This window comes from Sciurus carolinensis, chromosome 6 (assembly GCF_902686445.1).
Source record: "Sciurus carolinensis chromosome 6, mSciCar1.2, whole genome shotgun sequence".
NCBI lineage: Eukaryota > Metazoa > Chordata > Mammalia > Rodentia > Sciuridae > Sciurus > Sciurus carolinensis.
In genome coordinates this window covers 121,694,713-121,703,901 of record NC_062218.1, presented here as the reverse complement: position 1 = coordinate 121,703,901, position 9,189 = coordinate 121,694,713, and the positions used below count along the sequence as shown (strand labels likewise).

Sequence of the window (9,189 nt, the reverse complement as noted above, 5' to 3'; positions counted from 1 at the left end):
TATTGGCTATTAAGAAAAATGCTGCAAAAAACATGGCAGTACAGATGTCACTTCAATATACTGATCTCATTTCCTTTGGATATACCCAGTAGTGAACTTGTTGGTCTTATGGTAGTTCTGTTTATAAGTTTTGAGGAAACTCCATACATCTTTCACAATGGTTGTGCTGATCTGCTGATTTACATTCCTATCAACAATGTTCAAAGTTCTTTTTACTCCCCAACCACATTGATACTTGCTATCTTTTGTCATTTGAATAACAGCCATTCCTAGTGGACTGAAATAATATCTCAATGTAGTTTCAATTTGTATTTATCTAATGATTACTGAAATTTAGCATTTTTTATATATCTGTTGACATTTGTATGCTTTTATTCAAGACCTATTAAGGTCTATTGCCCATTTTTAAATAGATAATTATTGTATTAGGGTTCTCTAAAGGAACAGAATCAATAGGAAGTATGATTATAAAGAGGGGATTTTTTAGATTGGCTTACACAACCAGAAGTTGGATAGTCCACAATGGCCATCTACAGGCCGGACAGATGGAAGAACCAGCAGCTGCGCATTTCAAGACGCAGAAGCCCAGAACAAGAAGGATCAACAGTGCTACCTTAGTCCAAGACCAAGGCTTCTGGCAACTACCTGGGGAATTACTGGCAGAGTCTACTTTGGAAGAGTGAAGAAACAAGAATCCCTTATCCTCAGAGGATGGAAGCAGAAATCAAGAACCCATTTAAGAAGAGCCCAGTTTGCATCTGCATCTGCTTCCTTGTTCTTCCAACTTTTATTCCATCCAAGCCACCATCCGATTGAGCGCAGCTGCCCACACTTAAGGAGGGTCTCCACCTCAGTTCACTATCCCTCATTCCAGTCATTCCTAGATATACCCTCATTGACACACCCATAAGCCTCTCAGTCATCAGCATATCTTAATCCAATTAATCTGACAATTAGTCATTACAAGTTATCATTATTATTTTGCTGTTGAGTTTTTTGAGTTCTTCCCATATCAACACCTTTTCAAATGTATACATTACAAACATTTTCTCCCACTTTATTCTGTTGACTGTTTGCTATGCATAAGCTTTTAGTGTTAATTTGATGTAATCTCAATTGTCTACTTTTCTTCTATTTCCTGTACTTTGAAAGTCTTGTCCAAAATAAACTGTCCAGGTTAATATATTATAAAAGTATTTCTCCTTTAAGTTCATCTAGTGGTTTCTTGGTTGTAGGTCTTATATTAAGTCTTTATTTCAGTTTTAGTTGATTTTTATAACTAGTGAGAGATAGGAGTCTAGTTTCATTCTTTTGTATGTGGATACCTAATTTTCCCAGCAGCAGTCATTAAAAAAAAAAAAAAAACCTCCTTTCCCCCATTTCTGCTCTCAATCCCTTTATCAAAAATTGATTGGGTGTACATGTGTGAGTTTATATCTAGGCTCTTTACTCTGTCCCACTGGCCTACATATCTATCTTTAAGCCAATACCATGCTTTATTGATGACTAAAACTTTGCAGTAATTTTGTAGTTGGGTTGTATAATGTTTTCTGCTTTGTTCTTTTTGATCAAGACCATTTTGGCTATTTGGAGATTTTTGTGCTTCTTTACAAATTTTAGAATTTTTCCCTCAGCCTATGAGGAATTTTATGGATATTTTGACAGAGATTACACTGAATCTGCAGATTCCTTTGGGTGATATGAACATTTTAACAATATAAGACTGGAATGTAGCTTAGCAATAAAAATCCTTGTATGAGGCACTGGGTTCCATAACAAGCACCAAACAGAGTATTAATTTTTCCAATCCATGAACTCCTGATGCCTTTCCTTCTGTGTATGTCTGTGTGTGTGTGTGTGTGTGTGTGTGTTGTATTCAACTTCTTTAATCAATGTTTTATGGTTTTCATTGTAGAGATCTTTTAATTCTTCTGTTAAATTTATTCCCAGATTTTTAATTAGCAATTATAAATAGGATTCCTTTCATGATTTCTATTTCAGGTAATTTGCTGTTGGTGATAAGCAATGCAGCTTCGCTGAATTTGTTTATTGGTTCCTATAGTTTTTTAGTGGCATCATTGGAGGATTTTTATATCTAAGACCATGTGATTTGTGAACGGTGATGTTATTAATTTCAATAACTTTTATAACTTTCTCTTTCCTGTTTGCTTTTGTTTCTTCTTGCTATGTTTCTTATATTTGACATGAAAACATGTTAGACAATGATATTATGAATAGAAGTTAATTTTCTAGTTTGAATGAAATTTGTATTTCTATATTTCATTCAAATTTCTATATTTCATTAAATATGAATTTAATGAAAAAATTAAAGAAAAATTTCTATATCTCATTCAAAGTGGCAAATTAATCCAGTGGATTCTAGTAAATTTTGTGTATGAATACCTAGAACAAATGCTAAAAAATCTACACAAGATGATTTATTTAGAGAAACCAAATTGTATTCTAAATTCACATGTTGAATCCAAATTCAGGTTGAAGATTCCATTGCAGTGGTAGTGTGACTATAGACACAAGTGACAAAGTCAAATGTTTTCTAAAATCTTGCCCTAATCAATAACAACCACTTCATAAAGGTAAAAAGTGCAGAAAATAAAGCACAGATAGACATAAAAAAAACCACAAAACAAGATGGTAAATTCAAGTCCTAATATTTTAGATAGTATGATACATATAAATGGATATATATACTTTACTTAATAGATAGTATTGGAAGACATTTAAAAAACAAAATATATCTGTATGCTGATTACAAATCTACATCTTAATCAGAAAGTTTAAAAGAAGAGTAGTAACATACTATGCAAATGCAAGTCAAAGGAAATTGATAGTTCTATTAGCAATAGATAAAACAGACTTCAGGACAAAAAAATTACCAGAAGTAAAAAGGGTAAATTCATAATGTAAAATTAGATTCAGCAACAAGATATAATTTATATGTAATTGAATAAAAGTATAAATTCTTACAAGATTTCATTTCTCTGTAACTCAACAAAAGATGACTATTCTGAACATGTCTATCCTAGAACTTCTACCTATTCATATGTGTTGTTTTTCTTTCAAACATAATTAATGAACTGCAGATTATGTCTTTTAAGGAGAGAGAGATTTCAGTTTCTTTATTATAAATCTAGCTAACAGACTTGTTCTTAAAAATAAATCAGAGCTCTCAGTACACTGCATAAAATCCATGTGGTCATTAAGTGTGTTAAGGGACTGAAATAACGTTTTGTGACTTGAAATGATGAAAGGGTTGACAGAGCTTGCTGAAATTGTATCACATTAGAATAGTATTCCAACTCTGGTATAAGGACTAGCGTAAGACCAAGAACCTCCCCATTCTAAGTAAATTAAGAAATATACTTCATTCTATTAGATCCTCGGTGGATGTATTTTGGACCATATTATGTCAGTAGAGATACATGTCTTATGATGGGCTTTTATAAGTATATTACTCAAGATGTCTATTTTTTTCTTGAATAACAAATGTAATTGGCAGAAAAAAACTCTAGAAAATTCTAATTTGAAATGCCCTATATTTATTTCTTGTATGGAGATACCTCATGATTCAAAATTCATTTTTGTTTTCGATACCAAAGAAATAAAAGCATTTCAAAATGTGGTAGAGACGTTGACCTTAAAATCCCTTTTGTGGAAAACTGAAACCATAAGCCTATGTGCAAAAGAAATAAAATCCTGAACAAATCAGACTTAAAAACAAAAACGAACAACAACAATAACAAAACTCTGTAGAGTCTTGGGGGGCTTGTAGACCATGCTCTTTCTGTTTTGTTTTCTTTTCTTTATCTCAGCTACCAAAAAAAAAAAAAAAAAAGGGGGAAGAAAGAAGAAAGAAAAAAGTAAAGAGCATATCTGGAATAAGAAGCCACTATCTGACCAGTATAGATCATAATCTCGGCTTTCCATTATCTACACCTTGACCAATTTAAAAGCATTAGTCACAGTTAGAACTGTGGGGAGAGACGCCTGCTTTTTCTGGGCCATGCATTTCTTTCTCAGGTATTCTTTCAGCTTTTTTGTATCACCCAGTACCCTTTAATAAACACCATGGTGAATTACCCCACAGGAATGAAGAATATTTTATGTTCTAGGATACAAGGGCAAAGTGAATTCATTATTAGTTGCCTACTGCTCTGCCTCTAGTTGAAGTTTTTGCTTATTTGTTTAAGGTGAATAAAGAAAGGCAGGAAGTAGAATAGGAAGATACTAATCTTTGCATTAAGGGAGAAAGTGATTCCTTTCTATATACCTAAAAATATGTATTACAAAACTAAAATATGCTCAGACTACTGAATCCCAAAGTTGTCTCCCTCTTGGCATCTATGGTCTATAACAATTCCACCCATCTCCCTTGATTATAGTCAGTGAGGGCAAAATAAATAAATAAATAAATAAGTGTTATACAGTCTAAATACACTGGAACCCCTCAATAAGTGTTTGTTGATTTGTTCAAACTTTGCTATTGAACTGAATTAGAAATGTTTAAAATTAATACATTGCCTATTAAAGTACTTTCTAAAGTATCCAGTCAGCTGAATCAAATACATGTCTTCCTTTTCTCAAATCTTTTAAATTAATTTCATTTAGGCAAAATTTCCACACAACAATAATTAGATGGGATTCAGTGAAATCAATTAAGTTATGAAAATACAAAATACATATACTGAACTTTTGTAGTCCCTGTATTTTTAAGCAATTCAGTGTATTTTACATTTAAACCCCCATTTGTGTACAATGAATCAAAATGCAGTCTATAAAAATTTTAAAAATAATAATTAAAAAAACCTATGCAAAGAGAAAAAAAATGCTTTCTTATTAAAATAAACTCCATTGGAGGAGTTGAATTACTTGGAAAAGAGAAGTTGGGAGTGAAGGGAACTGTAAGAATTAGCTAAAAGAAACTATCCTCTAAGTATTTAAAAAAAAAAAAAAGTCTGTGACTAATTGAAATTTCACATTAAACTGTTAACCATCACCTTGATTTTTTTCCTATGCTAAACAAATAAGCAGTTATATAAAATTCAGACTGTTCAAATAATGAATGATAAGACATAAAACCAATCCTATTCTAGTGTTAAAATTAGCCTATCCCTTCCAGCTAAACCCAGTTGGATTTCTATTGGTCTTCTCATGTTAAAGACAAAAAGATAAAAAAAAAAAAAAAAGTCTACTTTCTTTTCCCCAGTTAGTTGGAATGCTCTGAAGGTAACTTCTTATGCCTGCATTTTTCATAATATAAGTAAAGGCTTTTGTATAAATAAATGTTTATACTAACAATGCTCTGGTTGAATTTCATTCATACATTGCACTGGAGAAGAAAATCAAATTCAGAGACACAAAAATTTATTTAGAGTCTTGAAAGGAACTGTAAAGCTACATGTCAAAGGGATGGCTGCAAGGAAAGGTGAAGAGAGAAGATATAGTGGTAGCTCTATCTAAACCATTAGTTTGATTTGGGGGCAAAATTTAAAAACTTACCAATGGTTTGAGGTAGCCCAGCTTCTCATAATTACTTTGTGATAACTCCTTGAGAAACACCATAAGGAGATAGGTGAAGGAAGAAAAAGAGGAAAAGGAAAGGAGGAGAAGAGAGAAATATAGAGCCATTTTTTTTTTGTTTTTTTTTTTGTTTTTTTTAATTACATTGTATAGTCATTCCCCAGTATACATGGGTGAGTGGTTTCCAAGATGCCTGGTGTTTACCAAAACAGGCAGATGCTCAAGTATCTTATATAAAATTGTATAGTATACACATAATCCCACACACATCTTACATACATGATACACTTTAAATCATTTCTAGATTATTTATAACATCTAATGAAATGTAACTGCTATATAAATAGGTGTTACACTCCATTGTTCAGGGAGTAATGACTAAAACAAAAAACTGTACTTGTTCAGTAAAGATACAGTATTTCACTTAATTTTTTTTTTTTTTTTGTCATTTAGTTTTTATTCATAATCCTTAAACTTAACTCTGCAATCCAGCTAGACTTGGGCGGGAAATAAAGGAAAATATGGAACCCAAAGAACTGCAGCGAGAGCACAAAGATTATGGGATATTGCGAACAGATGAGGTAGAGGGGTGCTCTCCTGAGTTACAGAGGAATGGTTTGGTGGTTAAGATAAACACAAGTCAAATGTATTACAGTTTCCACAGTCAGTAATGGTGATCTTCTTGCTGGTTTTGCCATCCCTGGATCCAAAGTACTCCATGGCTTCCATGATGTTCATGGCCTCTTTCACCTTCCCAAAGACCACATGCTTGCCATTCAACCTCTCAGTCTTGGCAGTGCAGATGAAAAATTGGGAACCATTTGTGTTTGGCCCAGCATATTCCATAGACAAGATGCCAAGGCCTGTATGCTTCAGGATGAAGTTCTCATCATCAAACTTCTCCCCATAGATGGACTTGCCACTAGTGTCATTATGGCGTGTGAAGTCACCACTCTGGCACACAAATCATGGAATAATTCTGTGAAAGCAGGAACCCTTATAACCAAATGCTTTCTCTCCAGTACTCAGAGCACGAAATTTTCTGCTGTCTTTGGAACTTTGCAAACAGCTCAAAGAAGACGTGGCTCAAAGGCTCGACGTCGAAAGCAATGTGGAAGAACACGGTAGGGTTGACTGTGACTGACAGAGAACGACCACAGGCGACAGCGGCACTTGAAAGCCTTTACTTAATATTTCAATCTGAGGTTGGTTGAATCTACAAACATGGAAACCATGGATGTGGAGAGCTGACTAATTATATTCTCATCTTGTACGTAACAACAAACCTCAACATACAAACAAGATGTGCAATACAAATGGAAAACATCAGTGTTTTAGCCAATTTAGACTTTGGCAGACACACTAATAAGAACAGATAAACAACTGAAACCTAAGCTATTAGAACAGTAATTTCAGAGACTAAAGAAGTTGGCTTAATAATAAAAAACAGGAAGTGCCTACTATTTAAAATAGATATCTTTCTTATTGTTGATGGACTAAGCACCACAAGACATTTCATCATCTGGTCCTCATGCAGGAGGAAAGGGCAAGGTGAGTTCTATAGTGTCAGAGTGACTTAAAAAACGCTGGAAAAGTTTCATACAGGGGATTGTAGCTTTTTGGTTACCTATAGTTCTTAGAATTTTTTTTCCTTTTCCTTGAGGCCATAGCGTCTTACCTTATCCTATACTTTATGTTCAACCTCAGCCTCTTAGACATATTCCCAGAAATCTTTTATGTTTTGAAATCTAAATCTATACAAATGTTTTATCCAATTTCTTTTTAGTTTATTTTTCTTTAATCTTAAAGTCATTTAAATATTTTTTTTTAAATCTTCTCAAAGATAAGATACACAAGAAGGACCAAAATATCTAGAAAAAAAAAGTGAGGTCTAACAAAATCTATTTTGCTTTCTTATGTTTCCATTTATAGTATATTACAGTGCCTAGTTTTTTAAAATTCTTAAATATATTAGAACTTCAATATAAAGAATAGTTAGACTGGCATCTGTTTATAATTAAATAGGAGATTAAATATTCTGAAAAACCTCCCATTACCAAAACCCAAGAAATATTGAGATAAAATGACAGATACCCTTTCAAATGCATAGAGGGGTCTTTAAAGGCTTAGGGGACATTTCTGGGGTCCAAAACTGAAAGACAAAGTGAAGGTAAGTTTTGTCTGTCTAGCAGGATGTCTGTCAGTCCTCACCAACATAAACCCCACTGCCTCAAGGAGGTGCCCTCAGTAAAGGTGCACTGGAAACAGAGATCTCAACTGCAAGTTTAAAAGACAAGGGGTGAAAAAAAGATGTTTGAATACTTGGTTTTGAAAAGTGATCTTCACACGATTAGGGATCTTAATGTACAGTTTAGGATGATCTAGAGAGTCTCAAGAAAATAAGAAGGATCACAATGTGAAAAAAGTACAGAGTTCCTAGCCAAAAATTATATTAAATTAAAAAAATAAAACAATAGAAAATAAAATATTAACACAACACCATGGGCCTCATAGAACTTCTCCAGTTCTACCAATAAATTATTTAACAATGTAATTAAACCATCCACCATAAATGTGAAACAACAGAGGAAAAGAAAATGCCAGAAAGTAGTTTAAACAGTTGAATTACTAAATAGCATACCTGAAATTAGTATGTTTAAAACTTTTTAAAATACAAAGTAAAATGAAACACGTAATTATGTTTCAACATCATGAATATGTCTGGAATGATAAAGAAATGGGGACTAAAAGACATTGAGAAATATAGGAAGGACTTTGACCTAAAATTAAAACAAGTATGCAGAAGAAGGGAACAGAGAACAGGGAAGAAGGAACATCATAAAAGAATACCTGAGGACCTTCAAAATCAATTAGACAAGAGTTCTTAAATTCAGAAAGCCTAACATATTATGAGGAAGATAAATAATAAATATACATTTACAAACATATAAATGAAACCATAGAGCAGAGAATCAAAGATATGGAAAGCAACTGGAGATAAAAACAAAAGAAAAAAGCATATCTTTCAGTCTGACAAAAAAAAAAAAACCCAAAAATCTAGAAAGAGATTTCACTTAGTCTCAAATCAGACCAGTCAATGGCAAACAAAGAAGTGAGAACATGTGCTCAATTTATTGAGATAAAATAGCTACCAATTTATTATTTGCAAAATAATATGACCACACGTCAAGAAAGTATAAATTAAAAATAAAAATTAAAAAATGACAATTTACCGCCAAGAGGCTCACAGCAATACAACTTCTAAAGAGAAAAAAAAAAAAAAAAAAAAAAAAAAAAAAATTGCCCAGAGTGGTGGCTTATGCCTCTAATCCCAGCAGTGCTGGAGGCTAAGGCAGGAGGATCCCAAGTTCAAAGATAGTTTTAGCAAAAGTAAGGTGCTAAACAACTCAGTGAGACCCTATCTCTAAATAAAATACAAAATAGGACTGGGGATGTGACTTAGTGGTCGAGTGCCCCTGAGTTCAGTCCCTGGTACCTACCCCACACTGCTCCCCCACCAAAAAAAAAGAGAGAAAGAAAGAAAAATTATATTCCACTGTATGGTATTTCATGGAAGGATTGAAACCCAAGTAAGAAGTCAAGAATGAAGATAAACTGATACTGATGTATAAAATCACACCAATGGATATA

General features: G+C 33.0%; 1 pseudogene; it reads right to left on the bottom strand.

Moving 5' to 3' along the window:
• Positions 1–6,162: 6,162 nt before the first annotated feature.
• Positions 6,163–8,801, bottom strand: LOC124986394 (peptidyl-prolyl cis-trans isomerase A-like; annotated as a pseudogene).
• Positions 8,802–9,189: the final 388 nt, after the last annotated feature.